This window comes from Molothrus aeneus, chromosome 10, assembly GCF_037042795.1.
Source record: "Molothrus aeneus isolate 106 chromosome 10, BPBGC_Maene_1.0, whole genome shotgun sequence".
NCBI lineage: Eukaryota > Metazoa > Chordata > Aves > Passeriformes > Icteridae > Molothrus > Molothrus aeneus.
Genome location: NC_089655.1, coordinates 5884801 through 5899156, shown reverse-complemented (window position 1 = coordinate 5899156; position 14356 = coordinate 5884801). Strand labels below are relative to the sequence as shown.

Sequence of the window (14356 nt, the reverse complement as noted above, 5' to 3'; positions counted from 1 at the left end):
GCCCTGCAAATCCCTGGCTTTCTAGTAACTGTCCCAGCCCACCAAACGGGGGACATGAAGGGTTACAGTGCGGGTTAGCCGGGCTCAGCTGGTCCCTGTAGCTCGCAGAAGGGGCTGGCAGGGACACGCGTTCTAATTTTACCACTGGCCCCTGTCCCGGCCGTGCTGCCAGCCCCCGCCTTGGCCGGGGGTCCCGGGGGAGCGACAGCACCTGTGGGCTGCAGGGCTCTCCGGCAGCCTTGGGAAAGGTTGTGGGAGGCACCCGTGGGCAGAGAGGGGGTTCGGGAGCTTGGCATGGGCTGGGGGGCTTTTTGTAGGTGTTGCTGGTGCTTTCCGGGCAGGAGTGTGAGAGCAGTGGGCTCTTCTGCCTGCAGGTGGGGAAATTTGTTGTCCTGGATTCACGGGCAGGAGCTGTACTACTACCTGGTGTTAGGTTACTGTGTTTGGAGACGCGGGTTTTCCCGTGGATCTTTATATAAAACCTGTCCCCTCCCAATCTCCTGCCCCTTTTCTGTTCCTGAGCCCCTTCCAGAGCACGGACAGCTGATATACCCCCGTGCTTGCCTGCAAATCCAACCCTAAGCAGCTCCTCAGCATATCCAGAAATAGCATGTGGCTGCAGGGAACCTGCATCCATCCAGCTCTGCTGGTGCCCCGTGGTACAGTCCTGAGCCACCTGTGCCCCCATGGATGGTGCCACAGCTTTCTTGCCAAGGCAGGGGCACCAGGGATGGGATGTGCCTGTAACCCCAGCAATGTGGCCAGGGTCCCGTGCCAGGGTGGATGACAATGTTGTTGGGACCCAGGATTTGCTCTTTAGTTCACGCATTAGAGGAATTTTTGTTTCAGGGGTGCCCTGAATTTTGTTTCAGGATCAGCTCTGGCTGTGAGGAGCTGGCTGGAGGTGGTTAAACCTGGTGAGAAAGAGGAGGATGAGGAGGAAGGAGGGCCAGATGCACACTGAGCCATGCTGGACTCTGCCAAGCAGATTTCCAAGCCATCTGGGGCTTGCCCATCTCCATTTCAGGTCCCTGAGATTTATGGCTGGAGTGACTTTCTAATCACAGTTTCACCATCTGCCTGTTGGCCTTTAGCACCCCCCTGTCACCTGTCACTGAGCCCCACAGCTCCTGCCTGGTCTGGAGCACCCTTTCCTCCCCGGCCGCTCACCTGGGGTGCAGCTCCTGTTCCTGGTGTCCCTCCTCCCTCACATCCCAGCTGGGACAGTCTGCTCTCCTGAGCTATTCATTGGCACAGCTGAATCCTAAACCTGGTGTCACCCAGGTCCTGCACCAAAATCTGCTCCAACCCTCTTCACTCTGCTCCTGCCTCCCATCTGCAGGGGTTTCCCTGTGTGTCCTGGCCTTGTTGCTCCTCCAGGTCTGCTCTTGTCCTTGTTCCTCTCCAGCCTGGTGATGTGATGGTTCTTATCTGGGGGTGTTGGTAAGAGCCAGTTCCAGTTCCCAGGCCATGCTGGGACCTGAGCTGACCTCGCTGTGGACACTCTGGTGGTACCAGCTGAGGAGCTCAGCTGTTTCTTCTTTGGCAGCTCTGAGCTGGAGCCTCCACAGCTGAGCATGTGGTGGTGGTTGCTGCCTTTGGGGGCTGCTGGCTCTGCCCTTCCTGCCAGGCTGTACAAATCTCTCAAACCTCCTTTTCTCTCAGTGATGAGATGGCTGCTCCCAGCCTGGCTGCCCAGGGGTGGAGCACACCCTGCTTCCCTCCTGCATGCCCATGTCCTGCCACAAGGTATTTCCAGCACACTGAAAGCATGTCCAGAGAGCTCCTGCTTTCCTGGAAATGTCAGTCTTCAGGGAGACGGTAGTTGGGTTTGAAAGGCTCTTTTGCATTTTCCTTTCTCCTGTTTTATCCTCTCTTTTTTCTGGAGAGGGGAAAGGGAAGGTTTCTGATGGTGATTTGTGGCATGTACCATGAGGAAGGCCCAGGCTGTGCCTGAGGTGGGTGCTGCTGCCTCCCATGCAGCAGTGAGTCCTCCTGCTCCATGAGTTTTCCAAGGAAAACAGTAACCTCCTCATTGGCCTGAGATAAGAACGTGACCAGCAACATATGTCAATGGGCCAGGATATTTTTCAAGCTAAAAATATCTACATTTTGAGGAGGGAAAGGAGAAAACCTTTTATGCCATGTTGATTTTCAAATAAAGGCAGCTCATTGGATTTGCTGCAGGATTTCAAATGCTCACCGAGGTCCCAGGGAGAAGAATTAATGGCCAGAAAGCAAAAGCTGCTATCAGAGTGCCATGATTACATGTATTTACCACATGGCTGGTGTTTCTCTAGGGGGGATCTGGGGGAGAGAGGGAGTGTATGAATGTAGAGCAAGAATTAGGTTATCAGAATCCCATTGGGTGGAAAGGGAAATTGCAGGCTGCGTTCCTGGAGAGGGTTTTGACTCTTGTGCAGGTGTTTTGATTTCACAAAGGCCTGTAAAGGCTCTAGCAGAAGGTGTGTTGGGAAGATATTCCACCTCTGCTTGTCGAAGGGAGGCTGCTGTGAGTCTTGGTCCTGCCAGGGCCATGGGTGAGGGTGTCCAAATGTTTTTCCAAGAGTGTTGTAGATGCCTGCATTGGAAGAAGTTCCAGGGCTGCCCTTCTCCTTGGTGTGGTGACCTGCTCTGGCTGTCCACCTTGGGGCCCATGTTACACCCTGGTGTTTCAGGACCTTCTCCACTGTCTGGAGAGAAAGCCTGGGCCTGTAGCCCCACTGGAGGCAACACCAAAGTAATCTAAAGGTGAATTCCCCTTAATGTAATTTGGAACTAACATATCCTGATGACCCTTTGATCAATGGCTGATACCCATTATTTGAAACTTTTGCCTTTTATTTGGCATTCTTTGTGTCACAGCAAAGTGTCCCTGGTTTTGCCAGCTGTGCTGTCTATGAAGCAGTTCCAGTGTCACCTCTGAGCCTGCAGGAGTTGTTCCCTGTTGCTGCTCTGTAAGCTCTGCTGTGTCCCTTTTGAGATGGGAGACCAAGGCCAGCCACACTCCACGTGCACATGTGCCAGTGCCTCCTGTCCTGGTCTCCATTCCCTCCCTGCCCAAGCCATCCCAGCCTCAGGCTGGCTTTGTTCACCACCCAGGAGCTGGCTGCTTTCCCTGCACTTTCCACCCAGACTCCCAAGATCCCTCTCCTCCTCAGAATGTCTCATTCAGAGCTCATTATCATGTGTATGTTTGCAGATATGTTTGAAGTCTGGGGTTCGTTGTTTTTATTTTAACCAGCCATTACTTTGCATTTGCAGATATTGAATCTCAGCTCCTGTTTCCTTTCCCAACTGCAAATGCACTCTGGAGGGCTGGGCACATCCATGGTGGATAACACATTACAGCTGCACTCTGGTGAGTTTTAATCTGCTCTCCTGGCCTCCCTGTCCTTTCTCCCTCCCTGCCCTTATTCTCCTGCTGGCGTTTTCCAAGCCAGGCTGCTCAGATGCCTCATTCTGCAGTTCTGCTGTGTCAGCAGCCGTGCTTTATGATTTAAGACGGCAGCAGAACTTTCCACTGAGCTGTAAGCCCATGTATTCAGTTTCCTGGTATCCACACAAGCTAGCTGATGGCAGGGGCAGCCCTGCCAGGGAGGTCAAGGACGTGTTTAGATGTCAGGGAGACAATGAGGGCCGGAGTGGATGCTGTGAGCCCTGGGAGGCTCAGCGGGGCTGATGCTTTGGAGGGGGATTCTGCCTCCTGTGGGGAAATACCTGCCCGCAGGTGGGTGAGCCTCTGGCAGGAGGTCCTGCATTCTGAGTGGGATTGCTGGGGATAAAAGGCCAGCCTGGCTGCTCCCTGGCTCATAGCACTCCTTCCATGAGGAGCCTGGGGACACCCTGCCTGCGGAGAGCTGTGGGAACAGCTGTGTGAGCAGCGGGGTGTGCTCGGGGCGTGTCGCAGCTCAGCGCTCCGGTTTTTTCTACTCTCCCTTCCTTCAGCGACAAAAGACATTGCTGTGACCACTGCTGCTTTGTTCCTCCAAGAACAAGCTCTGGAAGTAGCTGGAGATTGAGCAGGTGTTTTGCTACGGTTTCTTAAAAACAAAAAATGCCCCATGGATGTCCCGGGGCAGAGACGTGCAGGAGGGGCCGGGTGGCGCTGACAGGGAGCTGCTCCTGCCCCGGCAGCTGGATGGGGCTCGGCTCTGCCCAGCGCTGCCGGGACACAGGATGGGGCTGCTGGCAGAGGCTGCCAGGCTCTCCAGAGCTGTCCTGCCCTGCCTGAGCACGGATCATTGACCTAAGGGTTGGGGTTTGCTGCTGGCATTTCTGCATGAGGAGAGTGGTCCTGGCCAGGCTGCATGCAGTCATTAGACATTAATCCTTGTAATCTTCAAAAAACTCATCCTTTGAAGGCAGTGGGGGCCTGTGGGACCCTGTAGAGGGTTTAGGGTTCTTTTCTTTAGGTGTCCTGATAATTTGCATTATTCATTAGCAGTGCCCTTGGAGATGTGCTTTATTGTCAAGCACCCCCTACAAAGTTGCCCCCTGACACCAAATGCATCAAGATGGGCAGATGAAAACACATAGGAGAAGAAATGAAGGGGAGAGGAAAACACACTCTATTTCCTTTTACCAGCATTAAAGGTGAAGGAGGTTTCTCCCCCAGAGCAGATTCCTCCTCCAAAATTCTGGCTCTTGTACTGTGCAAGACTGGGGGAGATTGTATAGCTGTTCTTTCAAAGAATCCCCCAGAATACCCAAGCAGGGTTATTTTTTCCCTAGAAGGCTATTTCTGGTTTATTCAGGAGGGAGTTTTGCCCCTTCTAATTAAACAAGCAGCATGGCATATCCTGGGAGATGCAGAAAGTACTTTTCCTGCATTTTATCAACATCTCTCTGCTGCAGGGATGAGCAAAGCCCTTCTTGGTGACCCAGTGGACAAAGGAGTTATCTCGACTGCCCAGCCAGCCTGGTGTTCTCTAATACAATGGCAAAGGTAAATGGAAGGCAAGTTTGGAAAAAATACCTGGAGCTCAGTGTGAGTCATGGTGTTTGAAGAGAAGTGGACACAGTAGGAATCTCATCCCTTCTGGAGCGACAGGGAGCCTGGGGGGCCGAACCTGCAAACCTTCCTTGCTGAGACACCCTGTGAGTGGGGCTGTTGCTCCTTGGGAGCTTGGCCTGCAGGAGGACAGGCTCCTGGTTGGGTTTACAGGGGCTAGAGCTGAAGGACCTGAGTGGTCACTTGGGGGCAAGGGCATGGAACAGCCCTCACTGGGGTTATTTCTCCTTAACCCAAGGTGCCAGGACGCTGTGGAAGGAGCTGGAAGCTCTCATGGTGATCTTGGACACCTGAGCCGTTGGATGAGCTGAGGACACAACGCTGGCAATAGAAACAAATTCACCACTGCCTTGGAGAAGTGTAGAGGTAACTGGCTCTTGTTTTTGAGAAGCTCTATCCAGACTTTCTGCAGTGTCAGGAGCAGGGGTTGAACAGTTGGAATTTGCTGCAAGGCTTCTGTTTGAAGAAGTACCCCTGGTGTTTCTTTGGGCACCCCTCTGAGCTATGGTCACCAAAACACTGTCTCAGGTGCTCTTGGGTGAAGAATCTGGTGCTTGTCTGAGTGGGATGGGGTGTGACAATGCCAAAAGGCATTGTCATACCTATTTAATACATATTTACATACATATTTAATTCAGGGTGAGTCAGGCTGGGTTTGGCTGCCTTTGGGCATCCTTGGACCTGGAACCCTGCTGATTCTGTGTGTCCTCAGGACTGGAGTGACACAAAGGAGGTCTGTTGTGTCCCCCACAACATGTGAAGCTGGGTGGCAGGAAGAATGTGTCCCCAGGGGAGGCTGGACTATTTCTTCTGCACATAAACTCATTTCTTTTGGCTAAGGCCCTGCAGGTATGGATAAAATCCTCATTTTCTGCATCTCCTGTCTTCCTTGAGGGTCACACCTTCTCTCAGGTTGGCAGTTGCTGCCATTCCCACCCAAAATCCCAACACCACAGTGGTGTCCTGTACTCCTGCTGCCCTGCCATGGGGATGCTGGGGTGTTTGATATGGGCTGGGGTATGAAACACCCACCAGGTATGGGCTGCTTGCACACCTCCAGGCTGTGGGAGAAGCCCAAAACACCAAATCATTTTGTACCAGCCAAACCTTCCAAAAATTCTTTTACCAGGTACCTTCCAAAAAACCTGCCAAAATTACCTTTGCCAGGAATTTTGCCTCCAGCTGGGCAGAGCCATTTGGCTCATTCCACAGGTCAGAGCCCCTGGCTGTCTGATGTGCTGCTCCTCCAGCAGCCTGGGAATGCATCAAGAGGAATCAGAGCCCCTCTCAATTCCTTCTGCCCTTCCAAAAGACCAGGGAAGATGAACCTGGCGGCTTGCTGTTCCAACATGGACATTGCACCCAGCTGGGATCAGCATCCCAGAGTTGCCATGGAGATGCCTGATGGGCATCTCTACCTTTTCAGGAACCTGGCAGGATGCCAGGGCATCCTAAGCAACATTAACAATGCTGAAATACATTCCTTCTGCTCCAGGAGGCCCAAAAGCAGTCAGGAGAGACTTCTCCCCTTGGGAGGGAATGAGCTCACCTGTGGAGCTGGGTTGCCTGTCTTCTCCAGTCACTGCTCCCATCTCCATGTGAACTGCTGGAATAGGAGAAAATATTATTGGACTCTTTTCTGGACCAGCTACCCAGAAACCCCATTATGCTTTTTGCTCTGCATGCACAGTCCCAGGAAGCTGAGTGCTGAAGGGCACAGCAGGTCCGTGCTGTGATGTGCACTGTGCTCTGTGTGGAGAAAGGGAAAGCTGTTTTCATAAAGAAATGGGAGGAAAAGAGGAGGAAAGCACAGTCAGCAGCACAGCACATTGGTCTGAGTACCAGAACCACGCCCAAAGGGTAAAAGCAGCCCAGGAAGCCTAAGGGGATCCCTCAGGATGCCTCCAGAGCATCTCCAGTAATGAGTTTTCACTCCTGTACTTTCATTATCATCATCCCATTGTTCCCCTTAGCTCTGCAGCACATTATTCCTGTCATTGAGGCAGCTGCAAGGACAGTGCTGTTCCCTCAGCATTCCTCTTGGAAACATGATGGGCTCAGCCTCAGGGCAGGAGTGTGCATTGGCTCTTGCCCCAGGAGTGATGCTCTGCTTTGCCTCTCTCTCCCAGGCCCCTTCAGATTGCCCACAGAAGTCCCAGGTTTGCCACAGTGCCCAGCAGAGCCTGGCATTTAGTTCTTTTCTGTCTTTCTAGAAATATTTTATAACTTCATGGAACTGGTTGCCCAGAGAGGCTGTGGCTGTCCCACCCCTGGAAGTGTTCAAAGCCAGGTTGGACAGTGGTCTGGTGGAAGGTGTCCCTGCCCATGGCACCACAAACCATGCCCTGATTCTATGAACATTCATTAGTTCCCTGTGAGCTGGGGAACTGGGGTGGTGCCAGTGGCAATCTGGTATTGCATCCACCATACAGCACCACTTGGAGTTTATCCCTCCTGACTGGTAGAATTGGAGAAAGCTCTTTTTGTTTTTCCCAAGACCCCCCAAAAGTGGAAAAGCAGAAGAGGTAAGGCCATGTCCTCCATGAACCCTAGGGTGCTGTACTTATGGTCACATTTTTAAGTACCAGTGTCACCTGGTCTGTCATTCCAGTGCTGGTCTCACAACTGACTTACTGAGGTCATTGGCTTTATTGTCATCCTCACTTGCACAGCCTGGGCAGAGCCTGCAAGGAAAACATGGCTGTCATTTCTCAGTGCTTGAGAGACAGAGCTGCAGACCTGCAAGGGAGTGGTGCTCCCTCAAACCTGTGTTTTGCTTCCTCCACACAAGGGAGGCAAGGGGACATCCATTGGTGACATGCACATGGCAGCTGCTTCTTCCTCCTCCCTGCCCATGGCTCAGGGTTGTGTTTGGAGCTGGTGCCTTTGGGCTGAGGGCATGTCTTGCCTTCCTGATCTGTGTCCTTTTCTGCTCTAGGCTTATTCAAGCTCAAATGACCCAACCCCAAAGACCCAAGGAAATGAGGAGCAGTCCTCATTCAGTGAGGGAATACCCTGGAGAGGCAAAGATCTTTATCACTCTAAAAGTACTCCTTAAATAAGCAGCCATACAAAAGGTAAGAGAAGAGCTTCTGGACGTTAGTTGTGGGGGTTGTGCTTGGTATGTTTGGTGTTTGGACACCCCAGCAGAGCCTGGAGTTGTGTGGATGCCAGCGCCAGCACAGCTCTTCTCTGTGACCGTGGCTGCTCCTCTCCAAAGAACCCTCCAGCCCTTCCCGCTGGTGATTGAATGCCAGAGCATTCACAGGGCTGGGGGCAAGCCCAGGCTCCAGCGCTTCGCTCTTTCCATCGGTGCTGCTGGGTCAGATGACAGCCCCACCCACCGCCACCCTCGGAGCATTGTTGTTGTTATTTATTTGTGTCGTGGCAGTGCCTGGGAACATCCCCTGGGGCAGGGAGCCTTTCTCGCTAGTGCAGGTCAGGACATGCAGAGCCAAAGCAGTAAATGCTGAGTGTCACTGCAGTGACACCCCTGTCCCCAGCCGTGCCAGCATGGAGACAGCCAGCACCCTGCCTGCCTTCTGGTTCGTTTGGTGACCCAAAATGGCAGAATCACAGAATCCTTTAGGTTGGAAAAGACCTTCAGGATCACTGAGTCCAACCTCTGCCTAATCACCACCTTGCCAACCAGACCAGAGCACTGAGTGCTGCCTTCAGTCATTCCTCAAACACCTCCAGGGATGGTGACTCCACCACCATCCCCCAACACTGGAACTGGCAGTTCCTTGGGACCGTGTTGTGGAGCAACACGGAGTTCTGGTGGCACCATGGTCCTGCTGTCCCTGACTGCAGGGGCCTCTCAGCAAAGCAGGGCTATGCACACAGACAGGTTTGGTGAAAGCAGCGGGTCTCCAATTTAGCAGGAATTGGTTCCCTGGGTTTTGCTTCTTGACCTCAGCTGTCCTAATTATCTGGCTCCCCTTACAGTGTTTTTCAACTGTACAGAGATGAGCCAAGGACACATGAACGAAACATGATCCAGGAAGATTCCCCGAGTGCCAGGAAGTTGGAGCACGGCTGCCTCTGCTCTTTATGGCCGTGCTCTGCTCGGGGCTCCTGGAGCAGAGTTTGGAGCTGTTTGGCTCTCACGTGCTCAGAGCTATGTTGGTGCTGCAGTAACTCCCTGGGGCACCCCGATGCACCCCCAAGCCCCTGCTGTGCCCTGCCATGGGGGCTCTCATGGCATTGCCCAGAGTGACCCCTGCTCTTGGCCAGAACCCTCCCAGTTTGGTGGTGAGGGTGCAAAGCCCCTGATGGGGAGGGCAGGGAAGCACCAAGTGATGCATGCGGCCAATACCTGCACATGGCTTCTCTCCCTGCAGCCTGGCTGCAGGATCTGACTCCCTCCAGCCCCGTGTCCCCAGCCCGTGGGGTGGTGGCCAGGTACAGGACCTGCCACTGCCACCCCTTTCCTGCTCTCCCTGCAGCCCAGGACACGTATCCTGCTGTGCCCCTTCTGCTCCTTGTGCCTTTGTCTGAGGAGCAAACGGGGCAGCAGGACTAACCTGCACAACAACAGCCACTGCAGGTAGGTCATTACCGGGTGATTGTGGCTTTTGAGGATTTGCCTGAATTGCTGCCGTCCCTCTGCCATCCAGCTTTACTTAAGGGTGTTTTGCTCGCCAAATTCTGCCCGCGGCTACCCCAGTCTGCCGCTCACACAGGAGCGGGATCAGGGCGCTCCACAGCAGATGGTGAGGCTGGGAGGGGCACTGTGATTTTGGCGACCGTTCCGTGCTGACCCCTGCCACGCCAGCAACTGCTCCGGCTTTGCCCGGTGGCACGGTGTCCTGCCCGGCCCGCGGGAGGCCCAGGTGGCCTCGGTGAGCATCATGTGAGAGCCGGGGGCTGGCGGCGGCCGCGGGCCAAGCGCCTCTGACCATCTGCTCCGTGCCGTGCCGTGCCAGGCTGGCGGCTGCTCCCGGGAGCGGCCGTGCCGCGGGGCGCGGGCAGCGCCGTAACCGGAGCCGCAGGGCTCGCAGAGGAGCTGACTCCGGCTTTTCGGCTCTGCCTCGTGTATATTTATCTGTACGTGCAAACAGAGCCGCCCGCTGAGCCGAGCCGGTGGCTGTTCCAGGCTGCGCCGATGTCCCTTTGTCCCCGTGCCCGCAGCTCCATCGGCCCCGGGGCTGTGCGGAGCGGCCGGCAGGGCAGCGAGGAGGGCAGTGGGGGCTGCTGAACTGGGCAGCAGATTTGGGGGCGTTCTGTGCCTCTTTGCAGCCCAGAGAGGCGGGGTTGGGGGTCTCTGCCTGCTCGTGGCAGCAGGTGATGCCAAAGGCCAGGAGCCATGAGGTGGCCTGGGATGGTGGTAGGGATAGGGGAGAGCAGGAGCAGAGCCTGTCCTCTCCCTCTCAGGAGCAGCAGCGAGTGCCTCGGTCAGAAACTGGACTTTTATCTAAGGTACACACCTTGGCAATGCAGAGGAAAAGCAGGAGAGGGCTTTTTTCAGCACTATAGAGCAGCTGACAAACACCTGACTCTACATTTTTCATTTGAGCCAACCAAACGAATGCAGCCCAAGGCATGGCTTTCTCTGAGCTGGGGTTTGGTTTTTCAGGGGAGTGTGTTATCAAAGGCAGAAACGTGTTAAGAGGATTGAATGAGGACTGCTGGGGTATTGTGTGCCCATGGACATGGCACAGCATGGGGCTGTGCTTTAGGACCTCAGAATTGGGGAATTTTCTAATATTGTCTTTGAATTGCAGTCCTTGGCTTTCCTTGTAACCTATAAAATGCATAACGCCACTCCTAACTCCTTGTGAGCCAACCTGGACAAACCTCAGGACTCCCTTAATGCTGGTTTTGCTCAGAGTGAACCTCAAAGGGAGGCTCATTTAATGTGAGCCTAAAAATGTGTCAAGAATTGCCTTAAATGCAAGGATTATCAAAATGAGGCAGCATGAAAAAGAACTGCTTGAAAATAACCCAGCATTTATGATAACTGAATTTAGGGGACCAAGAATGTAAATGTGGGAAGAAATAGGTGGTGGAGGCTCCCTGTAACGTTCCCTAAACCTAAAAAGGTCTTTTATTTCCATCCCAAAAGCGCAGCAAGAGTCAAAGAAAAAGAAACCTGAATCTAGTTGACTTAAAGGTCATGAGACTTAGCGTTGGGATATTTGAGGTCTCGTGATTTTTTAAATGTTAATACTGCAATGCCTGCGGTGGGAGATTCACTGCCACAGTCACCAGCTCTGACCCAGGGATCTGAGCAGCTTCTGCCCTGCTTTAGTGGGGGTTTGATGGTGGAGTTACCAAGTTATCTGTAGGAAAGGTCTTTTATACCATGTCCATGAGAAAATATCAAACAGAGGATTTTTTTTTCCTAATTCCTATAACTTTTCTGCTGTTTTCTGACCAGCCCCAAAAGTGTTTAGTTCTTTAGAACTTTGGCAGCTGAAGTCACCATTGCACCATTTTTTTTTTGTCCTCAGGGATCTCAGCACACCTTGATGAGGTCACCTGAGCCCCTGCCCAAGTCTTGGAGAGGGAGGACTGAGGTCTGAGGGTGCAGAGCTGCAGAGCTGAGGTTAGAGGCCCATTTCTCTGTAGCATATGACTTTCTGAGGCTGCCTCTCCTTGAATTTTAGCCCTGAATTTTACTCACACATCATCTGGAAGCTGTTGGTTGAAATATTTCATGCTCAGTTTATATGTAATGCTCAGCAAGTGTATAGGGCAGCTCTTAAAAGGTCAAGTTTATCCAAATCTATAATGCATGTGTAAAAATAGATAATACATTTGGAACCCTTGTAAAACATGGGAAGGTTTTTTCTTTAGGGTAACCCATGTTAATGCTAAGTTGGAGGAGGCCTGCACCTGACCACCCTCACTGGGAAGAATTCCTTCCCAATATCCCATCTAACCCTGCCCCTCTGCCACTGGGAAGCCATTCCCTGTGTCCTGTCACTCCATCCCTTGTCCAAAGTCCCTCTCTAACTTTTCTGGAGCCCCTTTAGGCACTGAAAGGGACTCTAAGGATTCCCTGGAGCTTTCTCTTCTCCAGGTAAATACCCCCAGCTCTCCCAGCCTGGCTCCAAAGCACAGGGACTCCAGCTTCCACAGGACCCTCTCCATATCCTTTTCATGTTGTGGGCACCAGAGCTGGACACAGCACTGCAGGTGGGGTCTCACCTGAGTGGAATAGAGTGGCAGAATCACCCTCCTCAATATATTGGCTTCAAGCTCTCTCCCATCTCTCCCTTTCCTGGGAAAGGCTCCAATATGCACCAGTCAGCCACCAACCCCCACCAGCAGATTGTCCCCTCAGCAGCTCTTCCCCTGGGCTGGATCCCTGCCTGTGGATGGGGGTTTTCCCTCCTGGAGTTCCTCAGTGTACACAAGATAAGGATGCCACAATAATGGCATGAGCAGAAGGGCTGTGAGTCACAGCACCAGTGACATCCCCAGGCCAGTGACACCCCTGGGCTGGATGGCCCCTGATTGACTTCCTTCTGGAAAAAGACACCCTCAGTAACTCAGTTACTGAGAAACAAGCAGTGATGATTCAGTATTGCTGTACATAACTAAAAGGAGGTGAATTCTTGTTCTGCTCTTAAATCCAGCAGGGCATGTGCTCAGCTGCTGGAGTCACGTCTGCTCAGAGCAGGTGAATCCCCGTAGGGCAGCAGAGCCGTGGGATTTACCCCGTGCTTTACAAACCCACCACGGTGCCTCCGTGCCAGGAAGCCTCTCTGGTGATTGCCCACACTCTGCTCAGTGCCTGCCAGGCCCTTCCCAACACAAACACCTCATTAATTCCCATGCTTTTAAGGAAATGAAGCCATACAGAAATATGCCACCGGTAACAAATTACGTGGTACTGATGCCACCGATTAATGCTGCAGGAAATAATGCTCTATTTCAGATGCTGAATGGTTTTATTTTCCTCCTAAATTAATTTGCCACTGTACAATAAATCATAGAATGAATCATAGAAGGGTTTGGATTGGAAGGGACCTTAAAGATCATCCAGTTCCAATCTGCCTTCCATGGGCAGGGACAAAAATGCTGTCCTGCCTGGAAGATGCTAAAATAACATGCAGCCATTGTCTGAAGGGCTAGAAAAGAACTTCATTTTTTCCCCTCTAGTTTTCAGTATCTGAGAGCAAATAAGTGGGCAAGTCTGCAGTATCAGGGATGTCCCAGTGCTTCCAGCCTCCAGCACACCTCCCATCCCAGGGCTCCCATCTCACCTATGGATACTACAATATTTCTAAAATCCAGTGGCTGCCAAGACACCATCGGTCCCTGCTGGGTTGGTCATTACCTCCTTGCCCAGGTGATGCAGAAGCTGTGGAAGTTTCCCATGCTGGTGAGGATGCAAGCAAGATCTTCTGTCAAATTGGTTGCAGCTTTGCTTTCTGTGGAGTAGATGGGACGAGTTATAGTAAAAGGAGGAAATGAGATGAAATACATACTCCTCATAAGGCTGATCTTTGCACCTGCCAGCTCAAGTGAGTGTCATTATCATTTATGGAAGCTCATAAAGGAGAAGGTCCCTTGACCTTGCCAGGTGTGGTGGTTTTGATGGAATGTCCATGTGTGAATGTGCCAAGAAATGCCCAAATGTGCAGGTGCCATGGAGCACAGAGGGACAACAGGGAAAGAGCTGGGGCAGAGAGTGAAAGCAAAAGGGAGAGCGGGATTGGAAACCAGAGTGCTGGGTGGTGGCAGCTGGGTAGGAGGAGGTGTTTACTGGCATGGGCTCTGGCTGCCTGGAAAGATCTCTTGGGTTTTCACCAAGGTGCTCTGTAGACACCAGGAACAGTGATTAGATTAAACACCAAATTAATCTCACTTAAATTAGACCTCAGAGTTGGGAGGCAACACTGGTTTATCAGGGCTGGCATGCAGGGTGCAGCCCACTTCTGTCTGCAAGGATTAGCTCAAAATTAGCCAAGCTATCATTGCAGATATTTTTCTTTCTTTATGTATTATTTAGAACCTAAGTGTATGATTAATCAAAACCAGCATTCTGAGACATTTACCTCTCTTGCTGGGTTGCAGTGTGGCTCTGATCAGTGCTGGGCAGTGTGTGAGGAGCTGAGGAGGTGCTGGCATTGTCTTTGTAAGGCCATCAAAAGTGGTCTCAGGCCATCAGCCAGGGAAGCATCTCAATGCCAGGGACAAGGAGGCCAAGAACAGAGACTTCCAGCTAATCAGCAGGAAGGGAGAGCTGGCAGGGTACAATGACTCTTTAGCAGGAGCTGCTGCATCCATAGCTCCAGGTGGTGCAGGCAGTGCTGCAGGTGAGGACAGGTCACATTCCAGGACACTGGGCACATGTGCTGTTAGTCCAAAGGCAGAAGAACTCAATTG

At 52.5% G+C, this 14356-nt stretch overlaps 1 protein-coding gene across 1 annotated transcript in view; it reads left to right on the top strand.

The window, feature by feature from the left end:
- Positions 1-5289: 5289 nt before the first annotated feature.
- EPHB1 (EPH receptor B1) overlaps positions 5290-14356 on the top strand; it is a 105407-nt gene continuing 96340 nt past the window's right edge. Inside the window, exon 1 of the mRNA XM_066557047.1 lies at positions 5290-5380. The gene's annotated coding sequence lies outside the window, so the exon portion shown is untranslated. The remainder of the gene's footprint in view (positions 5381-14356) is intronic.